The 27,821-nt window shown below is 48.8% G+C and overlaps 1 long non-coding RNA gene across 1 annotated transcript; it reads right to left on the reverse strand.

Moving 5' to 3' along the window:
• Positions 1-192: 192 nt before the first annotated feature.
• LOC144579563 (uncharacterized) lies at positions 193-27,821 on the reverse strand. Its single transcript, XR_013527431.1, has 5 exons — positions 27,747-27,821; positions 21,093-21,210; positions 14,255-14,317; positions 13,224-13,397; positions 193-642 (listed from the first exon to the last, which is right to left on the reverse strand). It is a non-coding gene; the product is annotated as an uncharacterized LOC144579563 (long non-coding RNA).

The following is a 27,821-nucleotide window of genomic DNA, read 5'->3' on the forward strand; positions in this document are numbered from 1 at the left end:
CAATTTGTTCTTTGTTTTTTTTGTTGTTGTTTTCTTTTTTTTTTTGTTTTTTTTGAGATGGAGTTTCGCTCTTGCTACCCAGGCTGGAGTGCAATGGCACGATCTCGGCTCACCACAACCTCCGCCTTCTGGGTTCAAGCAATTCTCCTGCCTCAGCCTCCCGAGTAGCAGGGATTACAGTCATGTACCACCACACCTGGCTAATTTTGTATTTTTAGTAGAGACATGTTTCTCCATATTGATCAGGCTGCTCTCAAACTCCTGATCTCAGATGATCCACCTGCCCCGGCCTCCCAAAGTGCTGGGATTATAGGTGTGAACCACTGAACCCAGCCGGTAGTTTGTTCTTTTTCTCTAATTTCTTGAGATCATAGCTTAGTTCATTGATTTTTAGCCTTTCTTCTTTTCTAAGTGTATAAATCCATTTTCATGCTGCTGATAAAGACATACCTGAGACCAGGCAATTTACAAACGAAAGAGGTTTAATGGAGAATTCGCAGTTCCACGTGGCTGGGGAAGCCTCACAATCATGGCAGAACGCAAGGAGAAGCAAGTCACATCTTCCGTGGATGGGCAGGCAAACAGAGCTCGTGCAGAGAAACTCCTGTTGTTAAAACCATCAGATCTTGTGAGACCCATTCACTATGGAGAGAAGAGCATAGGAAAGACCTACCTCCATGATTCAGTCATCTCCCACCAGGCCCCTCCCACAACACGTGGGAATTGTGGGAGCTACAAGATGAGATTTGGGTGGGGACACAGAGCCAAACCATATCGCAGGACTTTCACCCTGGGTGATGGCTTGTTGGGGTCTGTTTGAGGCATGAGGATCCATGAGCCTAATGAAGCACCACCAACGAAGCACAGGTGGGTGAAGCCCACCATGAACGTGAGCCCCACGAGGAAGGCAGCCATCCAGGGTGGGAAGCTGCTGGGGGCCCCGGGTGTCTCCAGAGCTTCCTCGCCACTGGGTGTTTGGGCTGTGTTGTCCTGTTGAAGGAAGCTCTCCCCGCAAGACATTGGGTAGTTTGGGGCTGGGAGTGGCCAAAGGAAGGTTCCTTGTGGCTCTTCCTCTAGCAATGCCGGGGTGGGTTTCTGTCCCTTCCACGGTGAGGTTCTCATGACAATGGGAGGCTCTCACCTGCAGAACTGAATCAAGAACTTTCCGTAGGTTCTTTTTTTTTAATATTTTTGAGACAGGGTGACTCACTCTGTCACCCGGGCTGGAGTGCAGTGGCACGATCTTGGCTCACAAAACATGGCACATATTTAATATATACAATTTGATGAGTCTGGTGTCAACAGAGTTTTTACAAAGCAAGAATGCACTCAAAGCAGATGGGTATGTGGCTGGGCCTGATACATGGGAAGGTGGGGTGGGAAGAAGCAGAGGGGGCAGCAGTGTCTCGGGAGGCCTCTTCACTCTACAAGGAGAAGGGTTTGTTCTCTTGCAGGCCGGAAGGCAGGGAATGGGAAGCCTCAAGCCTGGGAAGATGGGTGGGTTTTACGACCGATGACCTGGCTTCCCCCCATGTGAGGTATTGATGTGGTCAGAATTGCATCCCCTTAAAGTCCACGTTGAAGCCCTAACTCTCAATGTGACTATATTTGGAGATAGGGCCTCTAAGGAAGACATTAAGGTTAAATTAGATCGTAAGGGTGGGGCCCTGACACAATAGGGTTAGTGTCCTTATGCTGCACGGCAAAACTGGGTTGCTGCTCGATGTGCTGGGAGCCAATCCCATGATGCTGAGTTTCCGAGAAAATAAAAGCTTTATATTGAAACTCAACTCCCAAGGACACAGGAGCCAGAGCCAAGCTCCAGTCTGTCTCCCAGTGCTGGAACACTTCAAGGCAGTATTTTTCTTTTGAGATGGAGTTTCACTCTTGTTGCCTAAGATGGAGTGCAATGGCATGATCTCGGCTCACTGCAACCTCTGCCTCCTGGGTTTAAGCCATTCTCCTGCCTCAGCCTCCAGAGTAGCTGTGACTACAGGCGTGCGCCACCATGCCTGGCTGTTTTGTATTTTTAGTAGAGACAGGGTTTTACCATATTGGCCAGGCTGATCTCGAAATCCTGACCTCACTCAGGTGATCTGCCCACCTTGGCCTCCCAAAGTGCTGGGATTACAGGCGTGAGCCACTGTGCCTGGCCTCAAGGCAGTGTTTTTATTAGGAAAGGTCCAAGGTCGATTCTGGGACCAGTAGGTGATTGGCAGAAGGAAGGAGAGGTCTAAAAAGTCATTAGGTGCACACATTCACCTTTCATGCTACCTCGTGGGTCACATGTGCAAACTCAGGGAGCAATTCAGGCTGTGACATTGGCAAGCCAGTTCTGCACGGATTCCAGCCAGTCCCCAGGGTGCTGACTGACTTCATCCAGTTCGTTCATCTCACGGGCAGAGGGAGTGTCAGTATTCCAGACAGCTGTTTCCTTTCTCATCTGCCATCCTGAAAACTCAAGAATTTCTGCTCCAGGAGGCAGGAGCCAGAGACAGGAGTTTTGTTCTGAAACTCCATCTCAAAAGAAAAACAGTGCCTTGACGTATTCCAGCACTGGGAGACAGGCTTGAGCTTGGCCCTGGCTCCTGGCTCCTGTCTGCTCGTTGTCTTTTTCTTTGACTCTTTGGGGCACGGTTTTACTTCTAAGAAGAGAAAGACACCATGGAGCTCGTACCCTCTCTGCCATGTGAGGATGCGGTGAGAAGGTGGTGTCTGCAAACCAGCAAGGGAGGCCCCCCAGAGCCGTGCCACACCCTGAGCTTCTGAGAAATAAGTGTGTGGTTTAAGCCCTGCAGTCCCTGCTGCTTTGTTAGGCAGCTGGAGGTGACCAATGCAGCTGTTAATCTTTGCTGCCCACATCACCTCTGCTGGTCCCCCACCCCTGTCCTCCTTGGCCTACTGCCCTCCAGCTCCCCGCTGGGCCACCCCTCTGAGGCTGCAGAGGCCAAGATTGCCAAAGCCCTCCCACGGCCTGAGCCCCTGGGTGCGTGGATATCCCTTGACTGGAAATACTATCATGCCCGCCACACTCAGAGGACCCTACAGCCTGACTCTGATGACCCCCTCTGATGCCACGCACCTCCAACTCCCCAGCTCAATCCCTCTCCAGCCTCCCAAGTCCCATGGACAACAGCTCCACCTTCCCGCTGCTCAGGCTGCAAATCTCGGAGTCACCTCAACTCCTCTCTCACTCTCAATCCAATCCATCAGGAGTTCCAGTGCCCCCACCCACCACTATGAGAGATGCCCCCCCTCGCCTGCCCACTGAATGGCTACAGTCTCCTCCCACTGGACCTTCTGCTTCTACCGTTGCCCCCTCCTCTCTGCGCAAAGGGTGGCCCTTTTAGATCCCAAGCCAGAGCCTGTTTTCCTCTGCTCCAACCCTGACATTTCCCAGGGGCACTTAGTGACCGCTGAGCCCTCCCAGGGCCACATTGCCACACAGGCCCCAACTCTGACCTCTCTAAGCAGCTCTTCCACCCTTCTCCTCACAAGCCATGTGCAGTCCCCTCGCCCCTCGCCTCCCTTCCATTCCCCACCATGGCACCAGCAACCCTTCTCTAGAGGCCCATGGTGGCCTCCCCACAGTTCTTCCTCCCTCTGCCCTCCCTACCCTCCTGGCTCCAATCCAACATCCACCAGAACCATGAGCTTCTGGCAAAGCCATGCGACCCTGGCAAGCCCCTGCCTTGAACCCTTCATGGTTCTTCAGAACTGTCAGGACAGGGCTCAGACTTCTGAGCTCAGGGTATGGCTTGGGGTCTCATGTCCCTCAACTTCCCCCCTGGAATGTAATCTGTGCAGGGGACACACCCACCTTGCTCTCTGTCCAGAACCAGTGTGGGGTCTGTGGCGTGGAAGGCTCATGAGTGGATAAACGCAGTCCTCACTGCCCCAGCCCCTCATCTAACTCACCACTCCCTCTGTCTGGTGAGAAAACTCTCCACCCTAATTTGCTTTGCTAACCCCTCATTGGCCTACAAAACTCAGCTCTAGAGACACTTTCTGCTAGAAGCTTCCCTCAATGAAATGACCTGTGGGCATCCCGCGAGTGTCAGGCAGTGAGCTGAGGTGCTGGGTGCTGTTTCAAAGAACTGAGAGCCTGCTTCTATCCAGGCCCTCTAATTCAAATGAGTTTCCCTAATTTGGAAGCTCAGGATGTGGATCCCTGGGCAGATGTCTTGTGAAAAACTCTCCAGGTGATTTTGATGCACCCCTGCTGCCTACGTCCTGAGAAGAGCCGATCTAGAAGTTATCAGACCCACTGCCCTCTGAGCAGTGGCTGTGCCATGCGCGCGTGAGATCCTGTGCTCATCTCACCTCCGATCCCCACACCCCGTGTGGTGACAGGTGCTAATATTATTCCCATTTTATAAGATGAAAAAACGGGGGCTTAAAGGAGTTACTTACTCCATGTCATGCAGCTGCGAAGGCACAGAGCCTTGTATAGCAAGAAGGGATCTCAGGGCCTATGTAACCCAGGGATTCCCCACCACGCTGCATCAGAATCACCTGGAGAGCTTCGGCAAGCACTCTGCCTGGAGCTTCCCATTCAGTCCACATTGATATTCTTTCCCCCCGGGGAGTCTCATGCCCTGGGAGAAGAGTCACTGACTCCTCCAACACTGTCCTTTCACAAGTAGGGAAACTGAGGTGCTGAGAGTTCAAAGGCTTGATCAAGTCACACAGAGTTCTGGACAGAACAAGGATTTAGATGTAGGTCCTTGCGGCACCCCATCCAATGTGCTTTCCGCATGCAAGTTTTCCCAGTACTTTACTCCTTTCAGAGAGGCTAGAGAAGGCTTCCCTAACCAAAGACACAGAAACCCAAGCGTGGCCACGTTTCGAGGCAATGTGACCCCAGGTAGGGATCGCTGAAAAGCAATCCCACCTCATACAGCATGAGGAATCGCTACCCTAGCCCAGAAGAAAACAAGAGGGCTTTCTCCAGGAGGAAGCAAACCCAAACTACTCTCCAGTGCCATCTAGTGACAGGGAGAGGGGCCACCAGAGTTTTTCACAGCCAGGAAGAACAAGACTGTCACAAATCCACACCAAGGGAGCATTGGAGATGGCCGGGAGGCAGCAGGTCACGGAGGAGAGTCCTCAGGTTCCAGGGGATAGAGATGGTCAGAGAATTGTCACCAAGGAGGTGGGACTTGAGGAAAGGTAGGAATTCATATTAAAACAAACTATTTTACAGAGAAAGAGTTAGGTGTGGGCCAGGCGCGCTGGCTCACCCCTATAATCCCAGCCCTTTGGGAGGCCGAGACAGGTGGATCACCTGAGGTCAGGAGTTTGAGACCAGCCTGACCAACATGGAGAAACCCTGTCTCTACTAAAAATACATAATTAGCTGGGCATGGTGGCGCATGCCTGTAATTCCAGCTACTCGGGAGGCTGAGGCAGGGGAAGTGCTTGAACCTTGAGGCAGAGGTTGCGGTGAGCCGAGATTGCACCATTGCACTCCAGCCTGGGCAACAAGAGCAAAACTCTGTCTTAAAAAAAAAAAAAAAAAAAAAGAGGTGTGGTGATTCCTCAAAAAACTAAACACAGAATTACCATGTAATCCAGCAATCCCACTTTGACATATGCCCCAAAGAATTGAAAGCAGGGACTCCAACAGATGACTTGTACATCCGTCCTTAGAACAGCACTCTTCACAACAGCCAAAAGCTGGAAGCAACGATACTGTCCATCTACAGATGAATGGGCGAACAAAACAAGATCTAGTCACACAACAGAATATTATCCAGCCTTGAAAAGGAAGGAAATTCGGACCCTTGCTTTGACATGGGTGGACCTAGAGGACATTATGCTAAGGGAAATGAGCCAGTCACAAAAGGACAAATACCGTGTGATTTTGCTTACATAAAGTGCTATGGTTTGGGCCAGGCGCTGTGGCTCATGCCTGTAATCCCAGCACTTTGGGAGGCCGAGGCAGGTGGATCATGGGGTCGGGAGTTTGAGACCAGCCTGGCCGACATAGAGAAACCTCGTCTCAACTAAAAATACAAGAAAATTAGCCGGGCATGGTGGCAGGCTCCTGTAATCTCAGCTACTTGGGAGGCTAAAGCAGGAGAACTGCTTGAACCTGGGAGGCAGAGGCTGCAGTGAGCCGAGGTTGAGCCACTGCACTCCAGACCGGCGACAGTGTGAGACTCTGTCTCAAACAAATAAATAAATAGAAATAAAGTGCTATGGTTTGAATGTGTTTCCCAAAGAGCACATGTTGGAAACTTAATCCCAATGCAGCAGTGTTGGGAGGTGGTTAGATGAGGTTTCTGACCTCACAAATACAGTCATGAAGATATTCACGAATGGTTATTGTGGGAGTAGGTTTCTGATAAAAGGGTGAGTTCAGCTTGCACATGCGCTTGTGCTCTCTCGCTCTCCCTCTGTCTCTCACTCTCTCACCTCTCTACCTTCAGCATGAGATGACATAGAAAGAAGATGATATGGTTTGGCCGTGTCCCCACCCAAATCTCATCTTGAATTGTAACTCCCACAATTCCGATGTGTTGTGGGAGGGACCCGGTGGGAGGTAACTGAATCATGGGGTGGGTCTTTCCCATGCTGTTCTTGTGATAGTGAATGAGTCTCATGAGATCTGATGGTTTTATAAGGGGGGGTTTCCCTGCACAAACTCTTTGCCTGCTGCCATCCCTGTAAGATGTGACTGGCTCCTCCTTGCCTTCTGCCATGATTGTGAGGCCTCCACAGCCATGTGGAACTGTGAGTCCATTAAACCTCTTTCCTGTATAAATTACTCAGTCTTGGGTATGTCTTTACTAGCAGTGTGAAAACAGACTAATACATAAAGCATTCACCAAATGCCAACACCTTCATCTTGGACTTCCCAGCCTCTGTAACTGTGAGGATATAAATTTGTGTTCTGTTTTGTTTTTGAGACAGAGTTTCACTCTTGTTGCCCAGGCTGGAGTGCAATGGTGTGGTCTTGGCTCACTTCAACCTCTACCTCCTGGGTTCAAGTGATTCTTCTGCCTCAGCCTCCTGAGTAGCTGGGATTACTCCCACTGCCACACATGACTAATTCTTCTTCTTTCTTTTTGTATTTTTAGCAGAGACAGGGTTTCACCATGTTGGTTAGGCTGGTCTCAAACTCCTGATCTCAGGTGATCCACCTGCCTTGGCCTCCCAGAGTGCTTGGATTACAGGTGTGAGCCACCGCACCTGCCAAATTTATGTTCTTTTAAATCACCTAGTCTGTGATATTCCTTTATATGTTATAACACAAAGCAGACTAAGACATGAAGTACCGAGAATAGTCAAATTCATAGAGACAGAAAGTAGCACTGAGGTTTACCAGGGGCTGGGGGAGGAGGGAATTGCAGGGAGTTAGTGTTTAATGGGCACAGAGTCTCCGTCTGAAAAGATGAGAAAGCTCTGGAGATGGGCGGCGGTGCTGACTGCACAGTTCATGTCACTGAACTGGGTGCTTCAACGCGGTGAACGTGGGGAATGTTATATTATGTCTATTTTACCACAGTATAAAAAGAGGAAGAGAGTTAGGGATAAGGCCCAAAGTGCCAAGTCAGGCCAAGTCAGACTGAACTGAATATCACTTCCCAGAAAGGGACGTCCATTTATTTCATACTGACACCATGATATACCAAGGACTGTTGTGGGCACTGGAAATCTGACATCAAACCAAACAGACAAAACTCCCTGACCCGGCAGAGCCTACAGTCCAACGACAACCACAGTGAACCAAGTAAACGCCTCGCGTGGCAGCTGCCGACGCCTGCTCCAGAGAAAAGCAGAGGAAGGGCTGTTAACCTTTAGCTATCACATCTGTTTAGTCAAGACAGTTTTACTCATACCAAACAAAAGTTTACGACAATCTGGCCGGGTGTGGCGGCTCATGCCTGTCATCCCAGCACTTTGGGAGGCCAAGGTGGGTGAGTCACTTGAGTTCAGGAGTTCAAGACCAGCCTGACCAACATGGTAAAACCCCGTCTCCACTAAAAATGCAAAAATTAGCTGGGTGTGCTTGTGGGCACCTGTAATCTCAACTACTTGGGAGGCTAAGGCAGGAGAATCACTTGAACACGGGAAGCAGAGGTTGCAGAGTGAGACTTCGTCTCAAAAAAAAAAGTGTACAACAATCTGACACTAGACACACCATCTGAGAAGGAGGCAGCATTGGAGGCACCCCTTCCCCTATATGCAGAGGAGACCCTGGGTGCCCTTCTGCCACCTGCCCCTGAGGGAGAGAAAAGCTGAAGTATTCCTGCTGCCTCTTACCCCAGAGGGAAGAGGGAGCTGGGGATGATGGCACAGAGACCCTGCCTATAGCTGCTCCTCTGTGCTGGGGAGGCCCCTCCCCTCACTGGCCCAGACCCCTGAAGCTGCGCTGTTTGAGAGTCACAGCAAATGGCTGATGGGCTAGGGGGCAAAGTTGGGACATCTTCAGTGCAGACTCCTCCCATCCTCCGCCAGGTCACACAATGGAAATTTGTGGGAGGACCTCAAAAGTGGCCTTGCCTTTGCCCACAAGGGGTAGCTGGCTGTATGCTGTTATTTTAAATAGGGACAGAAGGAAAAAGGTTTCTGACTTGGTAACATTGGCAAAGGCAGTGAAGGAGTGAGCCCTGGGTATTGGGGACGGATGCATAGGCCCTGGAGGGGGACCCGGCTCCAGGTGGGCAGAGAGATGACCGGGACTGAGCATGTGGGGCCTTGCTCTCTGTTGTGAGGACACTGGCTTCCCCACGGGTGAGATGGGAGTCTCAGGTGGGATTGGCAGAGGAGAGGCATGCTCAGACTTAGGATTTCACAGGGTCGTCCAGGCTACTCTGAAAGGATGGGCTCAGGGCACAGGAAGGAGAAAGGCCAGTTGGGGGCAACTGTCAAAACTTGGGCAGAGGCCGGGCATGGTGGCTCATGCCTGTAATCCTAGCACTTTGGGAGGCTGAGGCAGGCGGATCACCTAAGGTCAGGAGTTCAAGACCAGCCTGGCCAATGTGCTGAAACCCCATCTCTACAAAAAAATTTTAAAATTAGCAGGCATGCTGGTGGGTGCCTATAATCCCTACTCGGGAGGCTGAGACAGGAGAATCTCTTGAACCTGGGAGACAGTGGTTGCAGTGAGCCGCCGAGATTGCACCACTGCGCTCCAGCCTGGGCAGCTGAGTGAGACTCCATCTCAAAAAAATCAAACAAACAAAAAAACCCAGACAGAGACGATGGGAGCTTGATGAAGGAGGAAGGTGGCTGGTGGCTGGTGAGGAGGGCTCAACTCTGGGTCTGTGTCAGAGGAGGTGGTATGGGGTTTTCTGATGGCTTGGGTGTGGATGAGAGAAAGAGGAGTCAAGGACAACTCCAAAGCCCTTGGCTTTTGTCTTGAGAATGTGGAAGGACGGGGCTGTTCAGTTCCTGAGATGGGGAAGACAGAAGGAGGTGCCAGTCTTGGGAGAAGAATCAAAATGCACTTTTGAACATATCAAGTTTCATCCAGCAGTCCAGCCTGGGCCTCAGTCTCCCCACTCCTCCCTGTCATCCCCCTTGGAAGCATGTGTCTACCCTGTTCCTCCCAACCTGGGATCTCCAGATTTCCAGTGCTCACCAGGACTTGGGGTGTGGCCGCCAAGTTCCCATTCCGCGTTTGGAGCCCAGGGAGGGCCCATTACTTTGAAATGAAAGCACTTCCCCACCTGCCCCACAGGGCCTTTGCCAACTGCTCCATGTTAGTCAAGTGCTTCCTATGTACACTTTGGGGATGAGGGTTTCTCTTAGCTTTGAGACTCGGAGGCAGGTTAGCAGCGGAGGCAGTTAGCTCATGATTCCTGCAGGGGCACAAGTGCCAAACCGAGCGCTATGATCCCGAAAGAGGCAGCTCAGCCTCGGGGCCTGGGGCCTGAGTCCAGATCCTCACTCTGCCTCTGACTAGCCGTGTTGACCCGGGAGGGTCACTCAGCCTCTCCTGCCTGTTTCCTGATTTATTTATTTAGAGATGGGAGTCTCGCTCTATTGCCCAGGCTGTAGTGCAGGCACAATCTCAGCTCACTGCGACCTCCACCTTCCAGGTTCAAGTGATTCTCCTGTCTCAGCCTCCCAAGTAGCTGGGACTACAGGTGCACACCACCACACCTGGCTAATTTGTTTTGTATTTTCAGTAGAGATGGAGTTTCGTCATGTTAGCCATGAAGGTATCCATCTCCTGACCTTGAGCTCCACCCACTTCAGCTTCCTAAAGTGCTGAGATTACAGGTGTGAGCCAGTTTTCTGATTTGTATAACAGGGATAACATCGGTCGGCTTCCTTTACCCACCATTTATTCAGTTGATTGACATGAATAAAGGATTTAGGATAGGGTCTAAATAGGGTGGTGCTGGGCCCACAGACAGTGGCCAATGAGTATTTTTTGTCATCGTCATCGTCACCATTGCTTTCATCGTCGTTGTCACCGTCATCAGGGTTCAGAGGAAAGGGGGATGTGGGGGTGTCGTGCTGTACCAAGAGGTGGGTCCAGAGTTAAAAACATCGAAGCAGAGCAGGAGCTGTGTGACGGCATCGACAGCAGGCACTGTCCTCTGCTTTTACATGCACGACAACGGGCTGACAGAAAAAGTGACAGCTGGGCATCAGCCAAAGGGAAAACACAGAAAAAAGGACTTGTGATACTTACAAGTCCCATGATACACAGAAACAGTTAAGGATTGGACTTCCAGTAAAAGCGCATCCCAGTCTACTGTGCCCTGCTTTCTGGACACTGCTTTCCACCTCACTGTCTCTGCCTGCCTCCCACCCTCCTAGCTCCCCAAACTCTCCACGGACTGTTTAGGCCCTAACAACCCTGGAGAGCTATTATGATCCATCAGGTGAGAATAATTTACAAAGTGGTGTGTGTGATTTTCACCACTGACTGCAGTTGCAACAGTCATTTCAGTCGGCTGAGTGCATCATCTGTGCGTGCTCAACTTCAAGCTTGGATTTACACAATGGAGGAAAATAGCCCCCTGGGACCCACTCAGCACCGAGGAGTAAACAGCATGCATTTCATAAATGGGCTGGGTGTGCGCCAGAACCATCACTGGGGACCCACTGCTGTCAGCCTAAAAGGCCATCGAACACTCAAAAACCATCTTCACAAATCCTTCTACGGTGAGTCGGGGGGTGGGAAGTCAGGGGTCATGCACCTAACCATCAAAGACACTGTGGATGTCCTGCTCATCTGCCACCAGCCGGCGCCAAGAGAAAAGGAGAGCAGACAGAGCAAGAAGGCACATGTCCTCCCTTGTCCATCACATCTGCAGACCGCACCCAAGCATTGGGAGCCAACAGAACTCATCGGGAGCCAGGCAGCCGGGCAGCAAATGGGATGTCACCTGTGCCCCCTTGCTAACTGACGTGGTCCCAGGGTTGTGGTCTCGGAGAGAAGCACCATTGTGCTTGCAACGGCTGGGTGTTTGAAAATGCTGCAGGGCCTCCCTGGCTGCTTGCCCCCTTCTCTCCATTCCCCGTGGGTGAGTCCCAGGGTCCTCAGGGGAGAGTTAACCAGCCCCAGGGTTCTGTCCTCTTCAACTTCATCCTGGAAACCCAGCTGTCCTCTGTGAGGAGAGGCTGCTCTGTCCCCTCAGAGCACAGGGCTGCACCCAAGGCAGCTCAGGCAGGGCCTCCTCTCCAGTTCCATCCCAGGGGACTCAGAAGCATGGCACATGGGCAAATGTCCCACCTCCAAGCTCTTGTGGCTGTAGGGCAGGGGCTGAGCTGGAAGTATCAGTGACACCAGGAAGAACATTCAGAATCTCTCTCCCATGTGTCAACTGCTCACCACATCCACCACCCCTCCCGGGCCCAGACCACCACTGTATCTTGCTGGGTTGCTGTTAGGACCTCCTGACCTCATGACAGCTTCCAGTCTCACCCATGACAGCCGCCCCATTTCCTGCACAGAAGCCTGCAATCTTTTTTTTTTTGAGACTGAGTCTCACTCTGTTGCCAGGCTGAAGTGCAGTGGCATGATCTCGGCTCACTGCAACCTCTGCCTCCCAGGTTCAAGTGATTCCCCTGCCTCAGCCTCCCAAGTAGCTGGGACTACAGTGCATGCCACCACGCCCAGCTAATTTTTTGTATTTTAGTAGAGATGGGGTTTCACCATGTTGGTCAGGATGGTCTCGACCTCCTGACTTCATGACCTGCCCACTTCAGCCTCCCAAAGTGCTGGGATGACAGGCGTGAGCTACTGCACCTGGTCCAGCCTGCAATCTTTTAAAGGCATACATCATACCTTGATGTTCTTCTTCCTCACATTCTCCAGGGCCCCCTGGATGACTGCTCTCAGGATAAAATCAAAACCCTTCACCAGTGCATGAGGGTCTGCATGATCTGGTTCCTACATCTCCTTCCCCTCTTTCCCTTGCTCCCCAGCTTGCAGCCACACTGGCCTCCTTTCCACCAAACCTCCCAAGCCCTTTCCCACCCCAGGGCCTTTGCACCTGCTGTTAGAAGCACTCGAAGCCTGTGGCTCAGGCCTGTAATCCTAGCACTCTGGGAGGCTGAGATGTGGGGATTGCTTGAGGACAGGAGTTTGAGTACAGTCTGGTCAACATAGTAAGACCTCATCTCTATTTTTTAAATTATATATTTAATTTTTTTCTAAAAAAGAAGCACTCTGGCCAGGTGCAGTGGCTCACGCCTGTAATCCCAGCACTTTGGGAAGCCAAGGCGGGTGGATTGCTTGAACTCAGGAGTTTGAGAACAGCCTGGGTAACACGGTGAAACCCTGTCTCTACTAAAAACACACAAAAAATTAGCCAGGCATGACAGCGTGCACCTGTAGTCCCAGCTACTCAAGAGGCTGAGGCAGGAGAATTGCAAGAACCCAGAAGGCAGAGGTTGCGGTGAGCCAAGATCGCACCACTGCACTCCAGCCTGGGTGACAGAGCGAGACGCACTCTAAGCTGCCCACTCCACCCATCCACACCACACAAGCCTCATGTGCTGCCGCCCTGCTCGCTCCATCACACCGCTCCATTCCTCCCCTCCCAGCGGCTTCTCTGCAGCGGTCGTGCCCACCTGTGCATTGCTCCCAACCAGAAGCAAACCTCCTTCAGCACAGGCACCTGTTCTGTCTTGTCCCCAGCGTTTCGCCAGCGTCCAAGGCAGTGCCCAAGAAGCAGCCCAGGCTCAATAAACACTTGCCAAGTGAACAGACCCGAAAGCTGATCATATTTTGTCACCTTTATGATCCTCACCATCATCTGACGGGAGCTTGCTACAAGTGATGAGGCGCGATGTGGCTCTCCCGTGATGAGAATGTAAATTCAGGAGGCCAGAAACTTCATCTCCGTTCCTGTTGTAACTCTGGCCCCAATGCAGTGCCAGGCACCGGGTAGACCATTAACAAATCGTTGCTGGATGTCGAATGACTGTTGGTGAAATTATATCGTTTTATCAAATTCTTAAAAAGATAGATTAATATCTTTTGTGTTTTTAGTAGAGACAGGGTTTCACCATGTTGGTCAGGCTGGTCTTGAACTCCTGACCTCATGTGATCCACCCACGTCACCCTCCCAAAGTGCTGTGGTTACAGATGTGAGCCACTGCACCCAGTCAAGATACAGTTCTTTTATTTCCCACTCTGGGGAAATCTGTTCAGAGGGAGCAGCCAGGATGAAAACTTCAGCAAGCCCTCGACTTTCCTATGTACTCTCAGGTAATAAGCAGTTGCGCTAATTACCAAACACAACCTCTTTAAGAAGTTACTATTTTGTGCGTGCCTGTGATCCCAGCTTCTCAGGAGGCTGAGGCAGGAGAACTGCCTGAACCCAGGAGGCAGAGGTTGCGGTGAGCCGAGATCGCGCCATTGCACTCCAGCCTGGGTAACAAGAGCGAATCTCTGTCTCAAAAAAAGAAAAAAGAAAAAAAAAAGAAGTTACTATTTTGAGAGACAGTGTCTCGCTGTGTCACTCTGTTGCTCAGAATGAAGTACAATGGCACAACCATAGCTCACTGCAGCCTTGAACTCCGGAGCTCAGGCAATCCTCCTACCTCAGCCTCTCTAGAAGCTGAGATTACAGGTGCATGCCACCATGCTCAGCTAATTTTTACATTTTTTTTGTAGAGACAGGGTCTTGCTGTGTTACCCAGGGTGGTCTCAAATTCCTGGCCTCAAGTGATCTGCCCATCTCTGTCTCCCAAAGTGTTGGGATTACAAGTACGAGCCACCGTGCCTGGCCCAAATGTAATCTTAATTCAGAAACCCAGCCCAAGGTATTTCTCTTACCTGGTACTGCTCTCTCTCCTGCCTCCGAGCCCATCGCCCAGCTCCCCAGCCAGTTTTTGGCCCCTGCAGTAGAAAGATGGTCAGTAAAAAGTGGTAAGGAGATAGATAAGGTCCTAAACTGGAAGCATCAAAAACTAGTTTCACACTGTCCAGGACACACATGATGAAAACAGGGCTATAATTCCTCACTTCTTCCTGAATCTGTGCCCTTTGCACGTGACCTTACAATTGTTCGCACTAAAGAGCCAGAGTTGATTTTCTTACCCATTAAATCTGGGCTGGCCTTGTGACTGGCTTCAGCTGATCGAAAGCTATGGAAGGAGCATTAGGAGAAATACCTAATGTGGATGCTGGGGTGATGGATGTAGCAAACTACCGTGGCACATGTGTACCTATGTAACAAACCTGCACATTCTGCACATGTGCCCTAGAACTTAAAGTATAATAAAAAATAAATGAATGAATGAATGAATAAATAAATAAATAATGCTATGGAAATGGTGGCCTTCCAATTCCAAGCCCAGGCCTCAAGAGATCTTACATAATTCTGTTGACTGTCATGATCTGCATGTGAATACCAGGCTAGCCTGCTATTCATGCAACCAAGCCAAGTCACTCCAGCCAAGGCCAGCCTAGACCAGCCCTGTCCCAGACAACTTGCCAGCAGACAAAAAAAGAGACACGGAAGAGCCCAGCCTAGTCCAGCCCAAATCAAAACAGTCCAGTGGACAAGCCAATTAGCACAGACTTTGTAATGGTTTGGAGCCAATAAGGTTTGGGGTTGTTACACACCCTCATGCTGGCAATAAATGACAGTTACACTCCTGTTCTGGCAAATGTTCAAAGCTGATTCTCTCCTGAGGCACCTCCATGAACTCTTCCAAGAGCCCCACTGTTGAAGGCCTCTCTCTGCAGCTCTGAAGGTGTGGGGAATTCATATTTCCTTCAGCTAGCCTCCTCTGATCTCCTCCCTCAGCTGTTTCTCCAGCATCTGCTCCACCCTGTCTCTCCCTGTTGAGGTCCCTTCACCCTCCTGGCAGAACTCAAAATAGCTCCAGACAGGGCTTTCTCACAGCAGGGGACACACCACAGCTTTCTGCATGAGATCTCAGCGTGACGGGAGCTCCCTGAAAAGGACATCCCAGCAAACCCTCCCCTTCCTTCTTTGATCCCTTTCTCACTGCCTTGTTGGGATGAGGGTCTAAGAGCCGTGGAGATGGTCCTTGAAACCGTCCTCATTGTGAATCCTGCAGTGAGATCTGGTTTTGGAATTTGCCATCTATTTTATCTTGGCATCACCCTCGAAATGTCCACTTTAACAACTGGTACATCTGAAATAACAGCTCTGCAGAGATGGCCAGCTGCGTTTTTCTGAATTACGTGAGAGAGAAAAACGTAGGTCCAGGTGCCATGTTTTCCCACCTTACATCTGCAGAAGAAACAGCAGCACTGACTGCCCCATAGAGCAGCTACAAAGAAATTCAAATAGCAACTGGGTGCAGTGGCTCATGCCTGTAATCTCAGCACTTTGGGAGGCCGAGGAGGGTGGATCACTTGAGGCCAGGAGTTCGAGACCAGCCTGGCCTAAGTGGTGAAACTCCGTCTCTATTAAAAATACAAAAATTAGCTGGATGTGGTGGCAGTCATCTGTAATCCCAGCTACTCGGGAGGCTGAAGCAGGAGAATCGTTTGAACCTGGGAGGCGGAGGTTGCAGTGAGCCAAGATCACACCACTGCACTCCAGCCTGGGTGACAGAGCAAGACTCCGGGCAGAGAATCACAGTGGTGTGTTTCTGGCCCCTCTAAAGAAAACTCTTTAACCAGGTCAGTCCTTGACTTTCTCTTATTTATGCCACGTACATTCTCCTACAAACTTTAGGTGTGCTTTTCTTAACGTTTGTTCCCCTGTGGGAAGAGAATTGTTTCTTTCTGCCTATTCACGGAAAGTGTCTCTTACTCTTCAGGGACATGGAGATACCAACAGCCAGTACTCAGTCATCTCATTCTTTCTAGTATACTTTGCCTTAGTTTAGCATTTCTGAGAAGCAGATTCTATTTTTTAAAATTTTTTCTATTTCTAATTTTTGTGGCTACATAGTCGGTGTATATATGTATGGGGTGCGTGAGATGTTTTGATACAGGCATACAACGTAAAATAAGCACATCGTGGAGAACGAGGTAGCCATCCCCCCAAGCAGGTATCCTTTCACTTACAAACAATCCAATTATATTCTTTATTTTAAAATGTACAATTAAATTATGATTGACTATAGTCACTGCTGTGCTGTCAAGAGTGAATACGTCTTATTCACTCTTTCTAACCATTTTTTTTTGTACGCATTAGCCATCCCCACCTCCAACCCCCCACAACCCCACAAGACCCTTGCCAGCCTCCGGCAACCGTCTGTATTAGTCTGTGTTCATGCTGCTGATAAAGACATACCAAAGCTTGAGCAATTTACAAAAGAAAGAGATTTAAAAGACTTACAGTTCTACATGGCTGGGGAGGCCTCACAATCATGGCAGAAGGTGAAAGGCAGGCCTCACATGGTGGCAGACAAGAGAAGAGAGCTTGTACAGGGAGACTCCCATTTTTTAAAGCCATCAGATCTCGTGAGACTTATTCACTTATCACGAGAACACCATGGCAAAGACCCGCCTCCCTGATTCAGTTACTTCCCACCAGGTCCCGCCTACAACATGGGGGAAATCAAGATGAGATTTGGGTGGGAACACAGCCAAACTGTATCACCCTCCATTTATTCTCAATGTTCATGAATTCCAGAGTTTCGATTTTTAGATTCCATAGGTAAGTGAGAACCTGCAACGTCTGTCTTTCTGTGCCTGGACTATCTCACTTACCATAATGACCTCCAGTTCCATTCGTGCTGTTGCAAAGATGCAGATTCTGAACCCAGGATTCAGTTGCAAGTAGTTCATTTGGGAGGATACAGGTTTTCTGTGGCTGCCATAACAATTTAACACCAACTGGGTGGTCTAGAACAGCAGACGTTCATTCTGTCAGCGTTCTGATGAGAACTGGAAGTTGGAAACCAAGGTCAGCAGGGATACGTTCTTTCTGAAGGTTCTGGAAGAAGGTCTGTGCCATGCCTCTCCTCTAGCTCCTGGTCGTTCCAGCAATCCTTGGCTTGTAGATGCATTGCTGCCATCTCTGCCTCCATCTTCACATGGCCTTCTCCTCTCTGGGTGTCTGTCTCTGGGTCTCCTCGTTTGATAAGGACAAGAGTCATATTGGATTAGGGCCCACTCTACTCTAGGATGATCTCATCTTAATTTGATTAATTCTGGAGAGACCCTGTTTCCAAATGAGGTCACATTCACAGGTACCAGGAGTTAGGAGTAGGACTTCAATATATCTTCTGGGGGGACACTGTTGGAAGTAAATGCCTATTCTCTGGTGTTGCCAAGAAGAATTAGCACACAGACCCTAAGTTCTCTCAGCAAGGCAAATTACTTTCTGCAGAAAGGGCACTATTCGACAGCAGGCTTGCCATGGGAGTGCAATGAGCAAAGGAAAGGCAGAAATATTTATCCTTTATACAGCTGGGTTCCTATTGCTGTATCCTGCATCTATTGGCTGGCGCCAGACTTCATAGTCTAAACTAGAGCTGATTGGCTAATACTTTAGGGGCAGGAAAGAACTTTCCCTATTTAGGTAGGTCAAGCCTTTTCTAATTAACTTCCTTTTTGAAGAAAAAGGCTTGACCTACCTAAATAGGGAAAGGTATGCATTACAAGTTAAGATATACCTGGGAATGTCTGCTAAGAAGCAAATGGAGTCAGGCTTCTTAATGCTAGAGAGACATAATATGCTTCTTTCCAATGTCCTTCAGACACGATCCAGCCCAAAATAGGAGATGATGTCAGGGTACTCCATGAGGATGTTGAGGGACATGAGGCAGGAAAGAGAAGAACCAATAAACAGTGTTATCAAGTAAGTAACTGGGACTCAGTCCTCTGCACAGAACGCATCTCAGAGTTGCTGAAACCCTAAGCAGGGGCAGAGGCCAAGCAGCTCAGCTTTTCCACCTCCTCCACACCCAACATCAGCTGAGAAAGGCTTCCAGGCCGTTGACTCTTCCGCACTTCCGACTCGCCTTGCCCAATGCCCGGACCCAGCATGGTCTCAGAGCCATAAAACAGGACCTCAGAACACAGCTGCTTGTGTGAAGCAGCTCTCCACGTGTAGAGATGCAGGCTGAGGCCTGAAGTAGGAAGCCACGCGCTTCAACAAACTCAGCATGATTTTATTTACAGCGAATCAGAACAAAATGTGAGAAATATGATCCACGTGGGAGCCACTCAGGCTTTTTCATCCTAATGAACTCAGAATGCTAAGTGTGGCCACCTGCATGGCATGGAATGATTTTGATACAGTGTGGTCCTGGCATAGAAACTGGCCCACTTATACCAAAAACAGGGCCCTCCAAGTGTTTATTGGCCCATGGGTTGCTTCTCCCACCTCACCCTCTTCCTTTTGAGTTGAAAGAGCCAATGCCATGAATCAGGAGCTGGGATGCATGTACCAGTCCAGCCACCTGCCCAGTTTTACCCCTTTCGCCAATGTCCGAGAGCACCCTTCCTGACTATGAGAAGGAAAATGAGTCAGGCGTCGGCATGTCTTGTCTGAAAAACTGCCACTCGCTAACTAAACTAAATCCTGATGTTAGCTTGGATACCTACAGACCCCCAGGTACTAAAACCACAATGTAACTTCCTTCTTCAAAAGTGATTAGAGTAAACTTAATCACTAGGGAAAGGCGACAATGGCGACAAAAAGATCATCTAAGTATCTTGGGCACTTCCCTAGAGACATAATTAGTCTATCTTGGCAACTGCTCATCTTCAGCATTCTCATTGTTTTCAGCAGCAGGTCAAGCTGCTGACAAGGAAGTAATAGCTATTAATTAGCTCATACATTCATTCATCAAGTAATAAGAAATAGAAAGAAACTAGTCTGTGAGTTGGGAGGATTGCGTGAGCCCAGGAGGTTGAGGTTGCAGCGAGTTGAGATCATGCCACTGCACTCCAGCCTGGGTGACAGAGAGAGACCCTTTCAAGAAAAGAAAAGAAAAGGAAAGAAGGGAGGGAGAGAGGGAGGGAGGGGAAAGAAGAAAGAAGGAAAGGAAGGAAGGGAGAGAGGAAGGAAAACAAAGAAAGGAAGGAAGGAGGGAAGGGAGGAAAGGAGGGAAGGAGGGAGGGAGGAAGGAAAGAAGGAAAAGGAAAGAAAGAAAGGAAAGAAGGGAAAGAAAGGGAGGGAGGGAAGGAAGGAAGGAAGGAAGGAGGGAAGGAAGGAGGGAGGGAAGGAAGGAAGGAAGGAAGGAAGGAAGGAGGGAGGGAGGGAGGGAAGGAAGGAGGGAGGGAAGGAAGGAAGGAAGGAAGGAAAGGAAGGAGGCAGGGAGGGAAGGAAGGAAGGAAGGAAGGAAGGAAGGAAGGAAGGAAGGAAGGAAGGAAGGAATTCATTTGGAGGATAGAAAGTATAAATCATCCCATACATTGATTTCCACTATGCGTGTGTCCATGAATGCTTGGCTTTACAGAGCCCAGCCTGCTGTCATCCTTGACCAGTAGCCTGGCTGCTGCGAGGTGCCCTCCCACACACAGGTAATGGCAGTTCAAGGTCATCCTCTTCTGGGAAGAGCCTTCCCAGCCCAGCTCTGCCCAGAGTCAGTTCCCCATTCTCTGGATTCAGAGGCCTGTCATTCCCAAGCTCATCATGTCCTGTTCAGAACATAGCCTGTGGTGTTGCCTTCCATCATGGTGAAATTCATACTGCTGTTTCACTTCTCCTCTTCTTTCTAAAATATTCTCAAGAGGCTGGGCGCAGTGGCTCACACCTGTAATCCTAGCACTTTGGGAGGCCAAGGCAGGAGGATCACCTGAGTCCAGGAGTTGAAGACCAGCCTGAGCAACAGGGTGAGACCCTGTCTCTACAAAAAATTTTAAAAACAGCTGGGTGCAATGGTGCATACGTGTAGTGCCAGCTATTCAGGAGGCTGAGGTGGGAGGATTACTTGAGTGTGGGAGATAGAGGCTGCAGTGAGCTGTGATCACAACCTGGCACTCCAGCCTGGGTGACAGAGTGAGACCCTGTCTCAAAAATAAAATAAGAGAATATAAATTTGAGGTGGAGACCACAGGCCCTCCCTTCACGTCCAGAATTCAGTCCTAATTTCAATAAAGTTTCCTACGAACTCATTACTGCTTTAACAGAGAGATATATTACCTTCCTGCAGAGAATGCACTTATCAGCCCAGGGAGTGGAAATCTGTGGATCATAAGTTCCAGCTTATTCAGAGCTGAGGCTGTGGGACAGCAACATTCCAGGAGACAGAGACACGGGAACGGGGTGGAGCCCTGGAGACAACCTCAGGGCCGCTCAGGCTCAGAGTGGCGACGATGGAACTGGGAGTCATATCCTTCATGTTCCAGTTAAATTTCTTCTTTCAAATATCTCACTTGGCCTCTACTGAAAGTAATCGTGTTGCCTCTTGATATCACAATAAAAGCCCTTTCTGATACAATAAAACTTCAGTGGAGAAATCCTGAGCAATTCTCATTTGGACCATGGGAACCAGCATGGGTGGGCGTCCATGAGTCTCTTCCAGCAGGCAACGTCTTAGTGAGAATGAGGCAGAAAGAATAGGTAGTAACCATGTCCAGCCGGGTGCGGTGGCTCACGCCTGTAATCCCAGCACTCTGGGAGACTGAGGCAGGTGGATCATGAGGTTAGGAGTTCGAGACCAGTCTGGCCAACATGGTGAAACCCCGTCTCTACTAAAAATACGAAAAATTAACCAGGCATGGTGGCAGGTACCTGTAATCCCAGCCACTCTGGAGGTTGAGGCAAGAGAATCGCTTGAACACAGGAGGCGGAGGTTGTGGTGAGCAAAGATCACATCATTGCACTCCAGCCTGAGCAAGAGAGACTCTGTCTGGAAGAAAAAAAAAAGAAGAAAGAAACCATGTCCTTGGGACATGGCAACTGTGGCAACCAGACAGTCAACACAGTCAGCCCCGGCGCTGGCACTGTGGTCCAGCTCATCCAAGCAAAGCTATCTCCAGTAGGGAACATCCCCCATAGGGAGCATGCATTTTTATTTCACCTGTCCTCAGACCAACTCTTTGCTCATTATAATAGTAAAAAACACCCCTGGGTGGAGATTTAACATGATAATGAAACGTGACACACAATGATGTACGTACAGCTACTGCGCATATGCACCCAGAGGACGCTTCCTAGTGACACCTCTTTCCACCTCCTTATGAATAATCAGGTAAGACTCCCACAAAAGTGGTTTCCCCAGCAATAATCCACGCTGTCTTATCCTTAACAAGCAGATTGCCCTGAATTCCCTCTCAGGGGTATACTGTCCATTCTGCATTTTCAAAATATTCCTTTTTTTTTTTTTTTTTTCTCCTTGAGATGGAGTGTTGCTCTGTCCATCTCAGTGGCGCCACCTCGACTCACTGCAACCTCCACCTCCCGGGTTCAAGCGATTCTCTTGCCTCAGCCTGCCAAGTAGCTGGGATTACAGGCACTTGCCACCATGCCTGGCTAAGTTTTTGTTTCAGTAGAGATGGGGTTTCACCACATTGGCCAGGCTGGTCTTGAACTCCTGACCTCAGGTGATCTGCCTGCCTCGGCCTCCCAAAGTGCTGGAATTACAGCGTGAGCCACCACATCTGGCCCTCAAAATATTATTTTACTATTGCAATAAATTACTTCGTATTATCTCCTTCCCTGTGTGTCTCTTGTTTAAATTATTTTATTTTATTTATTTATTTCTTTTTGAGACGGAGTTTCGCTGTTGTTACCCAGGATGGAGTGCAATGAATGGCACGATCTCGGCTCACCGCAACCTCCGCCTCCTGGGTTCAAGCGATTCTCCTGCCTCAGCCTCCCGAGTAGCTGGGATTACAGGCATGCACCACCATGCCCAACTAATTTTTGTATTTTTAGTAGAGACGGGGTTTTACCTTGTTGACCAGGATGGTCTCGATCTCTTCACTTCGTGATCCACCTGCCTCGGCCTCCCAAAGTGCTGGGATTATAGGCGTGAGCCACCGCGCCTGGCCCCTTAAATTATTTTAAAGTAAGAGGAAAAGAACTGAGTTCTCACAACAGCTGTCAACAGGAAGACTTCACTCATTCATCCACTAAATATGTACCGAGCCATTCCAATGGGCCAGACATGGTGCTAGACACTGTCTGGGGAAGTGGGGTGCGGGGGCAGTGGGTGGGCAGGAGGAAGGATAGACAGGGGAATCCAAGTGCCAGGCTGCCCTGCAGGTGTTCTGTGTAAGGAACAGGGGAATGAAGTTAGCGCCTCAGTAACTCCAATACAATAGGGAGTGACAGGGGGCCTGAGGCATCCAGAGAAACTTCTTGGAAACACAGAGAAATTACTACAGGAACTGAAATACAGAAACATGAGTTGGCTCCCTCCCTCTCAGACTCTCTGCCAGGAAAGGGTAGAAACTGGAGAATGTCCTGGGATCAGGTTCGGCGTCCACTTCGGGTCCCTCGGACACTGTATTCATTTGTTTAAATACGCTGTTCATTTACGTTGTTTGGACATATTGTGTGTATTTTTATTGCGTTTGACGCATTGTGCTTATTGATTCAAGGGTTATGGTAAGTAGGTGACATGACTACTCATGTAAAAACTGCTGTCATCACGAAAAAGAAAATGATTTGAAGTGGCTGCAAATGTGCCAATGCTGGAATGGCTTCAGTGGCTTTTTTTTTTTGGATGGAGTTTCACTCTTGTTGCCCAAGCTGGAGTGCAATGCTGCAATCTCAGCTCACTACAATCTCCACCTCCGCGTTCTCCTGAGTAGCGAGGATTACAGGCACACACCAGCATGCCTGGCTAATTTTTTGTATCTTTAGTAGAAACGGGGGTTTCAGCATCTTAGCCAGGCTGGTCTTGAATGCCTGGCCTCAGGTGATCCACCTGCCTCGGCCTCCCAAAGTGCTGGGATTACAGGCATGAGCCACCATGCCCAGCTGGCCTCAGTGGCTCCTTTCTTTCCCAATGAGAGGTAATGATATTTAAGGACTTGCTCAGGCAGCCATTAAACAAAGGCTGAGTGCTGGATGGTGGACAAGCCCCAGAGAGCCCGCTGCTGCTCCGGGTGCAGCCCCAGGAAGAACGCTGACTCAGATCCTCACCAGCTGTGTGACCTGTGCAAACTGCTGGACCTCTCGTGCCTCAGTTTCCTTAACCACTTACAGTTGCTGTGAGAATCTAGTAAGCTACTGTGTAAATGTAGAGAGCCATGTGTTAGCATCATCATCATCATCAGGACCTACTGGGACGGACCCTGCCCTGATGGCCCCCTAGCAGGAAGGATGGCCGGCAGGGAAAAGAGGGGAGGGTCTGGAAGCAGCCAGTCTGACTGTTGAGTTCAAGCTGATTTTAAAATTAGAAGTGGGAGGTAATTTCCTGTCATTCCAAACAAGAGGTTTGTAAGATGATTCTTTTTTATCTCAGACAGAGCAAAGTCGGGAGAGCCACCGGTTTTGGTCTTCAGAGAATGGGGTGGGGCTGCATGGGGGATGGGAAGAGGATGCTGAGGAATGGGCTTCCCTGTGCTCTTCAGAGTCATCCTCTAAGTCCAGGACGAACAGGCCCACTGGGGACTTGCTGTCCTCAATACCTCCTGCCCTCCTACAGCCTGTGGCTAACCCAGCACTTCCAAGCTCAGCTAACTAGATCTGGCTTCAAAAGAGGGGGAACTGATTAGATTTTTCTGACAGGCCATGTGAGTTCTGATTGGCTAAGATTGGAAAGCAGTGGGAAGACAGAAAAAAAAAGTGGGGATATCTGGTGGTGGTGTGAATGAGAGAAAACATGTTTAAAACAAAATTTAAGACCATGCTGGGGTCAGAAAGAAAATGAAAATTATCAGGCCGGGCACAGTGGCTCATGCCTGTCAACCCAGCACTTTGGGAGGCTGAGGCAGGTGGATCATGAGGTCAGGAGTTCGAGACCAACCTGGCCAAGATGGTGAAACCCTGTCTCTACTAAAAATACAAAAATTAGTCAGGGGCAGTGGTGTGCACCTACAATCCAAGCTACTCAGGAGGCTGAGGTAGGAGAATCGCTTGAACCCAGGAGGTGGAGGTTGCAGTGAGCCAAGATGGTGCCACTGTACTCCAGCCTGGGGAACAAAGCATGCCTGTAATCCCAGCTACTCAGGAGGCTGAGGCAGGAGAATCGCTTGAACCTGGGAGGTGTGAACCAGTGGTCGAAGTGAGCCGAGATCCGGCCCTTGCACTCCAGTCTGGGCAAGAAGAGCAAATCTCCGTCTCAAAAAATAAAAATAAAGACTTTGCCAAGCACCTAATTTGTAGTAATAAAATATCTTTTTTTAAAGCTGTATTATCAAGAGACCGTATAAGATAAAATACATTTCACAAGTAACCCTCAAAATAATTAAAGACAAGATAAACTAGTTTCAAAAACATCTTCAACTAAATTTGTTCAAAGGTACAATACAACACTAAGTGTGAGTTAAATAATTTTTGAAATTGTAACTTTCAAATGAAACCCTACAGGCATGGAAAAATATAAACAAGTGCAGAGAAATAAGCCAGGTACAAAAGAACAAGTACTGTACGATTCCACAAATATCAGCAACAGGCAAATTCATAGAGACAAAAAGTCTAGTAGAGGTGCCAGGGCTGGGGAGAGAGGGATGGCAGTTGCTTAATGGGTGCAGAGTTTCTCTCTGAGATAATGAAGAAGTTCTGGGAATGGACAGTATTGAGAGTGACACAACATTGTGAATTTATTTCATGCCACTGAATTGTATGCTTATACTTAATACACTTAAATATGGTATCTGGACAGGGCTTCCAATTCATTCCATGAAGCGAGTGTCACCCTGCTACCAAAATCACAAAGACATCACAAGAAAGCACAGTACGTTGGTTCACGCCTGCAATCCCAGCACTTTGGGAGGCCAAAGCAGGGGGATCACTAGGTCAGGAGTTCGAGACCAGCCTGGCCAGTGTGGCGAAACCCCGTCTCTACTAAAAATACAGAAATTATTCTGTATTTTTCTGTATGGTGGGTGGGCGTGGTGGCAAGCCCCTGTAATCCCAGCTACTTGGGAGGTTGAGGTAGGAGAATCGCTTGAACCCGGGAGGTGGAGGTTGCAGTGAGCCAAGATCACACCATTGCACTTCAACCTGGGTGACAGAGTGAGACTCCAACTCACACACACACACACACACACACACACATCTCAAGAAAACAAAACTAAAGACCAATATCTCTTTTGAATATACCATAAAAATCCTCAATAAAATATTAGCAAATTAAATCCAGAAACATATAGAGGGGATTATATGCCATGACCAAATGGGGATTTATCCCAGGAATCAAATGAGATTCTTGTCCTAGGAGTGCAAGTTTGATTTAGCATCCAAAAATTAATATAACATACAATATCAACAGAATAAAGAACAAAAATCACATGATCATCTCAAGAGATACAGAAAAGGCACTGGACAAAATCCAAAACCCTTTCATAAAAACGTTCAGCAAGCAAGGAATAGAAGGGAACTTCCTCAGCTTGGTAATACGTGAAACCCAGTTACATTCTACCTGATGATGAGAGGCTGAATGCTTTTCCCCTAAGATCAAGAACGAGGATATCCATTCTTATTACTTTCATTCAACACATTACTGGAGATTGTAGCCAGGGCTATTAGGTAATAAAAAGAAATAAAATGCAACCAGATTGGAAATAAAGGAGTAAAGCTATTTTTATTCATGGATGACATGACCTTGTATACAGAAAATCCTAAGAAACCCACAGAAACTATTAGAACTAATTAAAGAGATTTAGTAAATTATGGGATATGGGGTCAATATCAAAAATTAATTGTATTTCAGCCGAGTGCAGTGGCTCACAGCTGTAATTCCAGCACTTTTGGAGGCCAAGGCAGGTGGATTACTTGAGGTCAGGAGTTCAAGACCAGCCTGGCCAACAGAGTGAAACCTGGTCTCTACTAAGAATACAAAAATTAGCCAGGCGTGGTTGCAGGTGCCTGTAATCCCAGGTACTCAGGAGGCTGAGGCATGAGAACTGCTTGAATCCAGGAGGCGGTGGTTGCAGTGAGCTGAGATCGCGCCACTGCACGGCAGCCTGAGTAACACAGCGAAACTCAGTCTCAAAAAAAAAAAATGTAATGGCATCTCTATTTATTAGCAAGGAAAAAATCTGAAGATTAACAAAGCAGAAAATTTCATTTAAGCATTGATTAAAATGCTTAGAAATACATTTAATAAGAGAAATATCAGACTTGTACACTGAAATTCCCACAATTCCCACAACATGCGGGAATATACATTTATCTCCAAGAGAATGGAAAATATATGTACACAAAAACTTACACAAGTGTCTAGCTGACCTTCTGGACACACACACACAAACCAAACAAAACCTACACCAGTGTCTAGCTGACCTACCGGACACACACACACACACACACACACACACACACACACACTAAGCAAACAAAACCTACACCAGTGTCTAGCTGACCTACCGGACACACACACACACACACACACACACACACTAAGCAAACAAAACCTACACCAGTGTCTAGCTGACCTACCGGACACACACACACACACACACACACACACTAAGCAAACAAAACCTACACCAGTGTCTAGCTGACCTACCGGACACACACACACACACACACACACACACACACACACACACTAAGCAAACAAAACCTACACCAGTGTCTAGCTGACCTACCGGGGACACACACACACACACACACACACACACTAAGCAAACAAAACCTACACCAGTGTCTAGCTGACCTACCGGACACACACACACACACACACACACACACACACACTAAGCAAACAAAACCTACACCAGTGTCTAGCTGACCTACCGGACACACACACACACACACACACTAAGCAAACAAAACCTACACCAGTGTCTAGCTGACCTACCGGGGACACACACACACACACACACACACACACTAAGCAAACAAAACCTACACCAGTGTCTAGCTGACCTACCGGACACACACACACACACACACACACACACACACTAAGCAAACAAAACCTACACCAGTGTCTAGCTGACCTACCGGACACACACACACACACACACACTAAGCAAACAAAACCTACACCAGTGTGTAGCTGACCTACCGGACACACACACACACACACACACTAAGCAAACAAGAAAAACGTACACAAGTCTTTATAGCAGCATTATTCGTAAGAGCCCAAAAGTGGAAACTCTGCAAATGCCCATCAATGGATGAACTGATAATTGTAAACAAAAGGTGTTATATCCATGTAATGGAATATTATTCAGCCTAAATTAGTCTGTTCTCACACTGCTAATAATGACATACCTGAGACGGGGTAGTTTATCAAGGAAAGAGGTTTAATGGACTCACAGTTCCACATGGCTGGAGAGGCCTCATAATCATGGTAGAAGAGCAGGGACGTCTCATCTGACAGCAGGCAAAAAG

This window comes from Callithrix jacchus, chromosome 1 (genome assembly GCF_049354715.1).
Source record: "Callithrix jacchus isolate 240 chromosome 1, calJac240_pri, whole genome shotgun sequence".
NCBI classification, from domain to species: domain Eukaryota; kingdom Metazoa; phylum Chordata; class Mammalia; order Primates; family Cebidae; genus Callithrix; species Callithrix jacchus.